The sequence below is a fragment of the Ranitomeya variabilis genome, chromosome 4, assembly GCF_051348905.1.
Source record: "Ranitomeya variabilis isolate aRanVar5 chromosome 4, aRanVar5.hap1, whole genome shotgun sequence".
Taxonomy (NCBI): Eukaryota; Metazoa; Chordata; class Amphibia; order Anura; family Dendrobatidae; genus Ranitomeya; species Ranitomeya variabilis.
Genome location: NC_135235.1, coordinates 303,334,428 through 303,346,781, shown reverse-complemented (window position 1 = coordinate 303,346,781; position 12,354 = coordinate 303,334,428).

Sequence of the window (12,354 nt, the reverse complement as noted above, 5' to 3'; positions counted from 1 at the left end):
ATATATATATATATATATATATATATATATATATATATATATATATATATATATATATATAAAACAAGAAACCCGACTTTGGAGCGAAGATCGCCGACGGACGACCCCGATCCCACAGTGAGATCGGGTGGGGTTTCACCAAACCCAACTTTGCCAAAAGTCGGCGACTTTTGAAATTGGCAGATCTGTTTCGCTCAACCCTAGTGGTTATACAAGGCAGTTATCTACTCAACAGGTCAGGTGTCATAACTTTTGAGTTTTTGGACACCTGACCTGTTCAGTAGAGGACTGCACTGGATTTCCACCATTTTCTCTTAATACTGCCACACTAGGCATATACAAAAAGAGATTATGGAGATACATGTTAAATTTTTGTGGCCACCTCATATCTGTATACTAAAGACACACATATAGCTGCAGTCTTGTATTTTTAACTACTGGAGATATGTTGTGGCCCAAAAAGTAAGTGTGTGGCCAAGTTTCTTGGCACACGGTGTGTGTTGGCGGCGGCGAGAGACACAATAAACTAAACAAGATTGTGGCAAATCAAACTTTTTTTATTTAGTTAACAATGTAAAAAAATTATTTTTTTGAACCGCGCCGGCTTGGGGTTGAGTGATGTAAATGGGGGGTGTGAAGAACGGAGGCCTGGCTAACTGTGGACGACGCAGAGGAGGCAGGAGAAGGGGCAATAAAACTAGAAGGGTCTGGAAGTTCGGGGATGGGGCTAGAAACATGAGAGGCTTGAGACACACTGGAAGGGTGAGACAAAACTGGCAATACAGACACATTGGTGGGTAAAGGGGGAGGAATACTAAGAGTTTTTTTTTTTTCTGATTTTTTTTTGCTTTGTCTGGTAGGGGGACGTCTTGGTGGGCTCATATGCTGTAGCGTGGTGGCGGGAGACCCGACAGGGTCCGGCTGCACTGTCTCACAGTCCATTGCGCTTGTCGAGGGCTCACCCATGCCAGAGTCCTGCTGCGTCGTGGTGGTGGGGAAACATAAAGCCCTGCCAGGGTCCTGCTGCATCGTGGTGGGTCCGGGCCTGAAAGCCACGCCAGGGTCCTGCTGCATCGTGGTGGGTCCGGGCCTGAAAGCCACGCCAGGGTCCTGCTGCATCGTGGTGGGTCCGGGCCTGAAAGCCACGCCAGTGTCCTGCTGCATCGTGGTGGGTCCGGGCCTGAAAGCCACGCCAGGGTCCTGCTGCATTGTGGTGGGTCCGGGCCTGAAAGCCACGCCAGGGTCCTGCTGCATCGTGGTGTCAGTGGAGGAGGTCCAAGCCGGAGCAGCGGTGGTCAAGGTGGTGGCGGTGGGATGTCCAACTGCACTCGTCATGGTGTCGGCGCTGTAGTGGAGTCTGCCTGTGGAAGGAATTGAGATGGCCGTGCAGTGGTATGCAGCAGAGGTCGGCAAGGAGGTTAATCGTGACAGTGATGGCACAGTTTGATATGCCGCCACTGTCTGCTGTAAATAACGACTCTGCTGCATAGCCTGCACAAAAACAGCATTGCAGGCCTGCATCACACTGAGCTGGAGATCAGGGCTAAGGTGTTCCGACATGCCCTGCTCAATTTGGTTGAAAAAATGATGAGCTGGCCTCTGGAGGTCGGCTTTCACTTGATCAAGGCTTTTGGTGACCTCCTGGATACGGCAATTCAAGAGGTTATGAGAAACATCCATTCGGTCACCTAAAGCCTTGATTGCTTCGTGTAAAACCGAGCTCAAGTGCAAAAACTCGGGCATGAGTGACCTGTCCGAAGCCCTCTGTCGCTGCCGGGATGAGCCCAAAAAAAAGGGCGCAGTGGAAGAGGACTGGGAAAGGGGAAGACCTGACGGGCCAGCTCCCTGGTCTCCAGTTACTGTGGAAGGCCCACCTGCTGCTGCGCTGCTGGATGGCTGGGACAGGTCCGTGGCTGCCGGCTGAAGGACCGCTCCAGAACCTCGCTCGACAGTCGTGCTGTGTGTGCTGTGAAAAAAGGAAACAGACAATTAATACCAAAAAATAACCAGACGCTAAATCCTGTGGAATTTTAAAATACAGATTTTGTCAATACAATACAACCAAAAGTGTTATGATCTGGTGACCTTGGAGCTGCATGAAACTTTCTCTGGAGTCGGTGGAACCTGTACTGACCGCAATCCTGAACTAACACCGCAACTAGAAGTAGCCGTGGGGTCAGCCTAACACTCCCTAGACACCTCGACACAGCCGGAGGACTAAATACCCCTATAGATGGAAATGGGAATGCTATCTTGCCTCAGAGCAGACCCCCAAAGGATAGGCAGCCCCCCACGAATAATGACTGTGAGTAGGAGAAGAATAGACACACGCAGGTAGAAAACAGGATTTAGCAAAAGAGCCACTCTAGCTAAATAGGAAAGGATAGGACAGATAACTAGGCGGTCAGAATTAAAACCCTTCCAAAAATATCCACAGCAGATAATACAAAAAGTTCCAAAATCTAAAAATACTGACACAATCTAAGCTGGACAAGAAAACACAAAGAATAGCACTGAATTGTGAAGCACACAACATGTGTGCCACAGGGAAAAAGAACCAGACACTTATCTTTGCTGATTTGGCAGAAAGGCAGGAGGAACCAGGCAGAGGTCCTACACCTCCCAACAACAATTGACAACTGGCAAGGACTAATGAATCCTGCACGCCTAAATACCCCAGTCAGATCTGCAATCAGCAGATACACCTGACCAGGACTGCAACTCAGGGGCAACTGCATTATCACCTACAACCACCGGAGGGAGCCCAAAAGCAGAATTCACAACAGTACCCCCCCCCTTGAGGAGGGGTCACCGAACCCTCACCAGAGCCCCCAGGCCGATCAGGACGAGCCAGATGAAAAGCATGAACCAAATCAGCAGCATGGACATCAGAAGCAAAAACCCAAGAATTATCCTCCTGGCCATAACCCTTCCATTTGACAAGGTACTGAAACCTCCGCCTCGAAAAACGAGAATCCAAAATCTTCTCAACCACATACTCCAACTCCCCATCAACCAACACGGGGGCCGGAGGATCAACAGAGGGAACAACGGGCACCACATATTTCCACAATAAAGATCTATGGAAGACATTATGGATAGCAAAAGAGGCCGGAAGCGCCAATCGAAAAGACACCGGGTTAATAATCTCAGACATCCTATAAGGACCAATAAACAGAGGCTTAAACTTAGGGGAAGAGACCTTCATAGGAACATGACGGGAAGACAACCAAACCAAATCCCCAACCCGAAGCCGGGAACCAACACACCGACGATGGTTAGCAAAACGCTGAGCCTCCTCCTGAGACAACACCAAATTGTCCACCACATGAGCCCAAATCTGCTGCAACCTGTCAACCACAGAATCCACACCAGGACAGTCAGAAGGCTCAACCTGCCCAGAAGAAAAACGAGGATGAAAACCAAAATTACAAAAAAAAGGCGAAACCAAAGTAGCCGAACTAGCCCGATTATTAAGGGCAAACTCGGCCAATGGCAAATAGGCCACCCAATCATCCTGATCGGCAGACACAAAGCATCTCAAATAAGTCTCCAAAGTCTGATTAGTTCGCTCGGTCTGGCCATTTGTCTGAGGATGGAACGCAGAAGAAAAAGACAAATCAATGCCCAGCCGAGCACAAAAGGCCCGCCAAAACCTAGAAACAAACTGGGAACCTCTGTCGGACACAATATTCTCCGGAATACCATGCAAACGAACCACATGCTGAAAAAACAATGGAACCAACTCTGAAGAGGAAGGCAATTTAGGCAAAGGCACCAAATGAACCATCTTAGAAAACCGGTCACAAACAACCCAGATAACCGACATCCTCTGGGAAACCGGAAGATCAGAAATAAAATCCATAGAAATATGCGTCCAGGGCCTCTCAGGGACCGGCAATGGCAAAAGTAACCCACTAGCACGGGAACAACAAGGCTTGGCCCGCGCACAAGTCCCACAGGACTGCACAAAAGAACGCACATCACGTGACAACGAAGGCCACCAAAAGGACCTACCAACCAAATCTCTGGTACCAAAAATACCAGGATGACCAGCCAACACAGAACAGTGAACCTCAGAAATCACTCTACTAGTGCATCTGTCAGGAACAAACAATTTCCCCACAGGACAGCTGTCAGGTCTATCAGCCTGAAATTCCTGAAGAACCCGCCGTAAATCAGGGGAAATGGCAGAAAGGACCACCCCTTCTTTCAGAATGCCGACCGGTTCAAGGGCCTCAGGAGAATCAGGCAAAAAACTCCTAGAAAGGGCATCAGCCTTAATATTCTTAGAACCCGGAAGATACGAAACCACGAAATCAAAACGGGAAAAAAACAAGTACCATCGAGCCTGTCTAGGACTCAGCCGTTTGGCAGACTCGAGGTAAATCAAATTCTTATGATCGGTCAGGACCACAATACGGTGCTTAGCTCCCTCAAGCCAATGTTGCCACTCCTCAAACGCCCACTTCATGGCCAACAACTCCCGATTGCCGACATCATAATTGCGTTCAGCAGGCGAAAACTTGCGGGAGAAGAAGGCACACGGTTTCATCAAAGAACCAACAGAATCCCTCTGAGACAAAACGGCCCCTGCCCCAATCTCAGAAGCATCAATCTCAACCTGAAACGGAAGAGAAACATCTGGTTGGCGCAACACCGGAGCAGAAGTAAATCGGCGTTTAAGCTCCTGAAAGGCAGAGACAGCCGCAGAGGACCAATTCGCCACATCAGCGCCTTTTTTCGTCAAATCAGTCAAGGGTTTAACCACGCTGGAGAAGTTAGCAATGAAATGGCGATAAAAATTTGCAAAACCCAAAAATTTCTGAAGGCTCTTCACGGATGTGGGTTGAATCCAATCATGAATGGCCAGAACCTTAACCGGATCCATCTCCATAGATGATGGAGAAAAAATAAAGCCCAAAAAAGAAACCTTCTGCACCCCAAAGAGACACTTAGACCCCTTCACAAACAAAGCATTGTCACGAAGGATCTGAAATACCATCCTGACCTGTTCCACATGAGACTTCCAATCATCGGAAAAAATCAAAATATCGTCCAAATATACAATCAAGAATTTATCAATATAAGTCCAGAAGATATCATGTATGAAGGATTGAAAAACAGATGGAGCGTTAGTAAGCCCGAATGGCATCACAAGGTATTCAAAATGGCCTTCGGGCGTATTAAACGCAGTTTTCCATTCATCACCCTGTTTAATACGAACAAGATTATATGCCCCCCGAAGGTCAATCTTAGTAAACCAACTAGGCCCCTTAATCCTAGCAAACAAATCGGAAAGCAAAGGTAAAGTGTATTGAAACTTGACCGTGATCTTATTCAAGAGGCGATAATCAATACAAGGTCTCAAAGAGCCATCCTTCTTAGCAACAAAAAAAAAACCTGCTCCTAACGGTGAAGAAGATGGCCGAATATGCCCTTTCTTCAAAGACTCCTTAACATAACTCCGCATGGCGGTATGTTCAGGCATAGACAAGTTGAAAAGTCGACCCTTAGGAAACTTACTGCCTGGAATCAAGTCAATAGCACAATCACAGTCCCTGTGCGGTGGAAGGGAACTGGACTTGGGCTCATCGAATACATCCTGAAAATCAGACAAAAACTCTGGAATTTCAGAAGAGGAAGAAGAGGAGATTGACATCAAAGGAACATCATTATGAACCCCTGACAACCCCAACTAGTCACAGACATAGATTTCCAATCCAATACAGGATTATGTACCTGCAACCACGGGAAACCCAGCACGATAACATCATGCAAATTATACAACATCAGAAATCGACAATCTTCCTGATGGGCTGGCGCCATGTGCATGGTCACCTGTGTCCAAAACTGAGGCTTATTTTTAGCCAAAGGTGTAGCATCAATCCCCCTTAAAGGAATAGGGTTCTGCAAAGGCTGCAAGGGAAAACCACAACGCCTGGCAAACTCAAAATCCATTAAGTTCAAGGCGGTGCCTGAATCCACAAACGCCATGACAGAGAATGATGACAATGAGCAAATCAAGAACACCGATAACAGAAATTTAGGTTGTACAGTACTGATGGTAGCGATCCTCTTAGTCCGCTTAGGGCAGACAGAAATGACATGAGAAGCGTCGCCACAATAATAACACAACCCATTCTGATGTCTGAATCCTTGTCATTCCGTTCTAGACAAAATCCTATCACACTGCATTGGCTCAGGAATTGACTCTGAGGACGACGCCACAGTGCGCACAGTTCTACGCTCCCGCAAGCGCCGATCAATCTGAATGGCCAGAGACATAGAATAACTCAGACCGGAAGGCGTGGGAAACCCCACCATAACATCTTTAACGGATTCAGAAAGACCCTTTCTGAAAATTTCCGCCAAAGCATCATCATTCCATTTAGTCAACACAGACCATTTTCTAAATTTCTGACAAAACAATTCTGCCGCCTCTTGACGCTGAGACAGGGCCAACAAGGTTTTCTCCGCTTGATCCACAGAATTAGGTTCATCATATAATAAACCTAAAGCCTGAAAAAAGGAATCTACATTAAGCAAGGCCGGATTCCCAGATTCCAGGGAAAATGCCCAATCCTGTGGATCACCACGCAGCAGGGAGATGACAATTTTAACCTGCTGAATGGAATCACCGGAGGATCGCGGTCTCAGAGCAAAAAACAATTTACAATTATTTTTAAACCCCCAAAATTTGGACATATCACCAAAAAACAAATCAGGAGTAGGAATCTTCGGTTCTAAAGCTGGAGTCTGAACAATATAATCAGAAATACCCTGTACCCTAGCAGTAAGCTGGTCTACACAAGAAGCTAATTCCTGAACATCCATGCTGGAACAAGACTCCTCAGCCACCCATAAATAAAGATGGAAAAAAAGACAAAACAGACTGCAGAAAAAAAAATGGCTCAACACTTTTCTTCCCTTCTTCTGAGATGCATTTAACTCATTATGGGCCAGTTGTACTGTTATGATCTGGTGACCTTGGAGCCGCATGAAACTTTCTCTGGAGTCGGTGGAACCTGTACTGACCGCAATCCTGAACTAACACCGCAACTAGAAGTAGCCGTGGGGTGTGACTAACACTCCCTAGACACCTCGACACAGCCGGAGAACTAAATACCCCTATAGATGGAAATGGGAATGCTATCTTGCCTCAGAGCAGACCCCCAAAGGATAGGCAGCCCCCCACGAATAATGACTGTGAGTAGGAGAAGAATAGACACACGCAGGTAGAAAACAGGATTTAGCAAAAGAGGCCACTCTAGCTAAATAGGAAAGGATAGGACAGATAACTAGGCGGTCAGAATTAAAACCCTTCCAAAAATATCCACAGCAGATAATACAAAAAGTTCCACAATCTAACTAAAGACATGGAATGTATATCTGCCACTCCAGAGAATCCAGCAAGACTGAGAAAATACTGACACAATCTAAGCTGGACAAGAAAACACAAAGAATAGCACTGAATTGTGAAGCACACAACATGTGTGCCACAGGGAAAAAGAACCAGACACTTATCTTTGCTGATTTGGCAGAAAGGCAGGAGGAACCAGGCAGAGGTCCTACACCTCCCAACAACAATTGACAACTGGCAAGGACTAATGAATCCTGCACGTCTAAATACCCCAGTCAGATCTGCAATCAGCAGATACACCTGACCAGGACTGCAACTCAGGGGCAACTGCATTACCACCTACAACCACCGGAAGGAGCCCAAAAGCAGAATTCACAACACAAAAGCATGTGAGAAAAACTTACGTTCTCTGGGCAAGGACCGGTCTTAAAAATGACAGCACGCGATGATACTTGTACAGTCTGATCCTTGCTCCTGAACCACTGGCAGCACGACTCTCTTGGCGCAGGTCCTTGTTGAAGCGGTCCTTCATGGAACGCCAACGTTTTTGACTTTGTCCACTGTTTAAAAAAAAAAATAAAAAATTATGGTCAGGACAACTGTGTGTGATGAGAGAAACTCCGGAGAGTTTCTTTCATCACACACAGTCAAGAGAGCACGGCAAAGGTCTCTGCTGCTTCACACTGCAGTGCAACACTTACCAAATGCACTACGGACCCATGGCGGGGCCTTGTCCCATCCATCCCACAACGCTTGGGCCACCTTATTCCATAAACGGTGGAGCGTGGTGTTGATCGAATGCAGTGGATCCCGGCTGTCCCACAACGGAACTCGCTCATGGACCAGGGTTATTAGGAGGTCATTGTCGATAAGGTCATCGTCCCGTCGTGAAACCTAAAAATTAAAGACAATCATTACAGTTTGCTCAATCACATAAGGAAAAGAAAGAGAACAGATGATGAGAAATGGCATGAATACGAAAGTAAACATACAAAAGGATTCCATAAGAAAAATTTAAAGATATACGAGTGTAAAGAATGGAAGATTCAAGAATTTTACAATGAGGAGTCAGCCTTGTATACATACCCGCTGCCGTCTTCCAACCGGACCTTGACTCCGCTGCTCCTGCCCGGTCCGTGCCTCAGTAGAAGTGCTCTAAAAAAAAGGAAAAATCAAATTGTCACATGTGTCGATGTGACAGTGAATACTTACCAATCTGACGAGGCAAGTACTCACCTCACTGACATGCTCCACTTCCGACTGACGTGGCTCAAACTCCTCACCAGATGAAGACTCCGAAGAAGACATTCTGGCATGTAGAAAGAAAGAAATGGAAGAAATTAGAACATGTAGAGCCAAAAATTAGAAAATAAAGGCATTGGTAGGATGTACTCACATTGATCTGGGTCTTGTCCTCCAAAATGCGTCCTGCAAGTGTCTTGTCTTCTTGAGAGTCTGATGAGAAGTGTCCTGAAACTTTCCCCAACCTCCCTTTTATCACCTTGTTGGTAGGGGGTGTCTTATCAGTGTCTAGACATGGTTATCTTAATGGAAACGCATGCGTTCAAAAACGCGTGCAAACGCATGTACACAAAAACGCATGTGTTTCCATAGACATCAACGTAATTTTTGACGCAAATCAAACGCAAACAAACGCATGCGTTTTTATGCGTCCAAAAAACGCCCCTGAAAATTACTACATGTTGCATTTCTGCAACATGACGCATGCAGCCAAAAAACGCATGCGTCGTTAAACGCGGCCAAACGCGTACAAACAAAAACGCATGCGTTTTTAATGTTAAACATAGGGGAAAAAAACGCATGCTTTTTTTTCCAAAAACGCTGCAGATCAAAACGCAAGTATGAAACCAGCCTTATGCAGTTAATAGCACTCTGTGTCTGTACTGCTACATACTTAGGCAGTTAACTGGTTCGATGCAGCTTTACACGAACACCCGAGCCTTACACTATGGCTGGTCCAAATAACTAAAGCAATTGTTACCATCCACCTCTCGTGTCTCCCCTTTTCCTCATATTTTGTAAGCTTGCGAGCAGGGCCCTCATTCCTACTGGTATCTGTTTTGAACTGTGATTTCTGTTATGATGTAATGTCTATTGTCTGTACAAGTCCCCTCTATAAGTTGTAAAGCGGAATATGTTGGCGCTATGTAAATAATTATTATTATTATATCTATTTCCATAGATATGTCCATATCCATGTTTCTAAACCCCTTCACCCCTGGAGCTTTTTTTGTTTATCGCTCCCCTTCTTTCCAGAGCCATAATTTTTCCGTCAATATGGTCATGTGAGGGCTTATTTTTTGCAGGACAAGTTGTACTTTTTAACGACATCATTGGTTTTACCATGTGGTGTAAGAGAAAATGTGAAAAGAATTCAAAGTGCAATGAAATTGCAAAAAAAGTGCAATCCCACACTTGTTTTTTGCTTGGCTTTTTTGCTAGGTTCACTAAATGCTAAGGCTGTGTCCACACGTTGCGGATTTGATAGCAGATCTGCAGTGTTTTTTTTGCCGCACGGAATTGCATCAAATCCACAGTGTAGTGCACAACCAATGTAAGTCTATGGGAGCCACAGACTTGTGCACATGCTGCGGAAAAAACTGCACCGAAACGCAGCTTTTTTTTCCGCAGCATGTCACTTATTTTGTGTGGAACTGCAGCGTTTCTGCACCCATAGACTTGCATTGAGTCGGGTACATCTGCAGCAAAATCGCAGATGTAAAAAACATCTGCAGTTTTGCTGCGGATGTGGGTCCGAGAAACGCTGCAGTTCGGGAGGAGGAAAGTGTGTGGGCAGTGACTGTATGCGTGTATGTGTGTGCGGGCGGGGTCTGCAGACTGTTCGGATGTGTGCGGCGCTTTGCGGGGGGTCTTTGGGGGTGTGTGTGCAGGCATCATCCGATGGGACTACAAGTACGCAGCATCCAATCTGCAGCTAATCCGGATGTAATCCAGACAGTGGACACGCACCCTGCATAATCCATACATCTATCAATAGATATATCTATCCAGATATATCTATAGATAGATATATGAATAGATAGATGTATGCATCTATAGATCTATCTATATGTAGATCTATCTATTCATCTCATGTATCATCTATCTGTCTGTCTGTGTGTGTAGTGGAGTGTGGGTTGGACAAATGTAAAAGAGGAGGTTGGACAATAATGACATCACAAATCTTTTTTTTTGTTCAATAATACATCTTTATTTAGCTTTCAAAAATGCACGAAAAACTGCATCAAAACCAGTTTGCATCAAAAACCAGTTTGCATCAAAAACGCATCAAAACTGCACCAAGAACTGCATCAAAACCGCGCAACAAATCGCACCAAAAACTGCATCAAAACCTCGCAAAAAGGATCAAAAACGCATCAAAACCACACCAAAAACTGCACCAAAACCAGTTTGCATCAAAAACCAGTTTGCATCAAAAACGCATCAAAACTGCACCAAGAACTGCATCAAAACCGCGCAAAAAACGCACCAAAAACTGCATCAAAACCGCGCAAAAAAAGGATAAAAAATGCATCAAAACCACACCAAAAACTGCATCAAAAACCAGTTTGCATCAAAAACGCATCAAAACTGCACCAAAAACTGCATCAAAACCGCACGAAAAACGCACCAAAAACTGCAGCAAACACGCATCAAAACTGCACCAAAAACTGAATAAAAACAGCGCAAAAAATGCACCAAAAACTGCATTAAAACCGCACCAAAACCGGACCAAAAACTGCACCAAAAACTGAATCAAAACTGTGCAAAAACCGCATCAAAACCGCACCAAAAATTGTATCAAAACCGCACAAAAAACGCACCAAAAACGCATCAAAACCACACAAAAAAGGACCAAAAACTGCATAAAAAACGCATCAAAACGGCACCAAAAACTGAATCAAAACCGCACAAAAAAGCATCAAAACCTCGCAAAAACGCATCTCCTTCAGGCCCTGGGATCCATATTCATGTGTAAAATAAAGAATAAAAATAAAAAATAGGGATATACTCACCCTCGGACGCGCCCTGGTTGTAACCGCTGCAACCGGCAGCCTCCGTTCCTAAGAATGAGCGAGTGAAGGACCTTCGATGATGTCGCGGTCACGTGAGCGGTCACGTGAGCGGTTACGCGACCAATCACAAGACCGCGACGTCATCGCAGGTCCTCCACTCGCTCATTCTTAGGAACGGAGGCTGCCGGTTGCAGCGGTTACAACCAGGGTGCAACCGAGGGTGAGTATATCCCTATTTTTTACTTTTATTCTTTATTTTACACATAAATATGCATCCCGATCCCGATATCGCAAAAATATCGGAACTTGGTATTGGAATTCCGATACCGCAAATATCGGCCGATACCCGATACTTGCAGTATCGGAATGCTCAACACTAATGGTGCATGTTGCACATCGCATGGTGCATGTTGCATGTTGTATGTAGCATGGTGCATGTTGCATGGTGCATGTCACGGTGCATGTTGTATGTCGCATGTTATATGTCGCATGGTGCATGTTGTATGTTGCATGTTGTATGTAGCATGGTGCATGTCGTATGTTGCATGTCGCATGGTGCATGTTGCATGTCACATGTATGTTGCATGTTGTATATTGCATAGTGTATGTTGCATGCTGTATGTTGCATGGTGCATATTGTATGTTGCATGCAGTATGTCGCATGGTGCATGTTGTATGTCACATATTGCATGGTGTATGTTGCATGGTGCATGTTGTATGTTGCATGTTGTATGTCGCATGGTGCATGTCACATGTTGTATGTTGCAAGGTGCATGTCACATGTTGTATGTTGCATGTTGTATGTCACATGGTGCATGTCGCATGGTGCATGTTGTAGGTTGCATGGTGCATGTTGCATGCTGCATGTTGTATGTCACATGGTGCATGTCACATGTTGTATGTTGCATGTCGCATGGTGCATGTTATATTGCATGGTGTATGTTGCATGGTGCA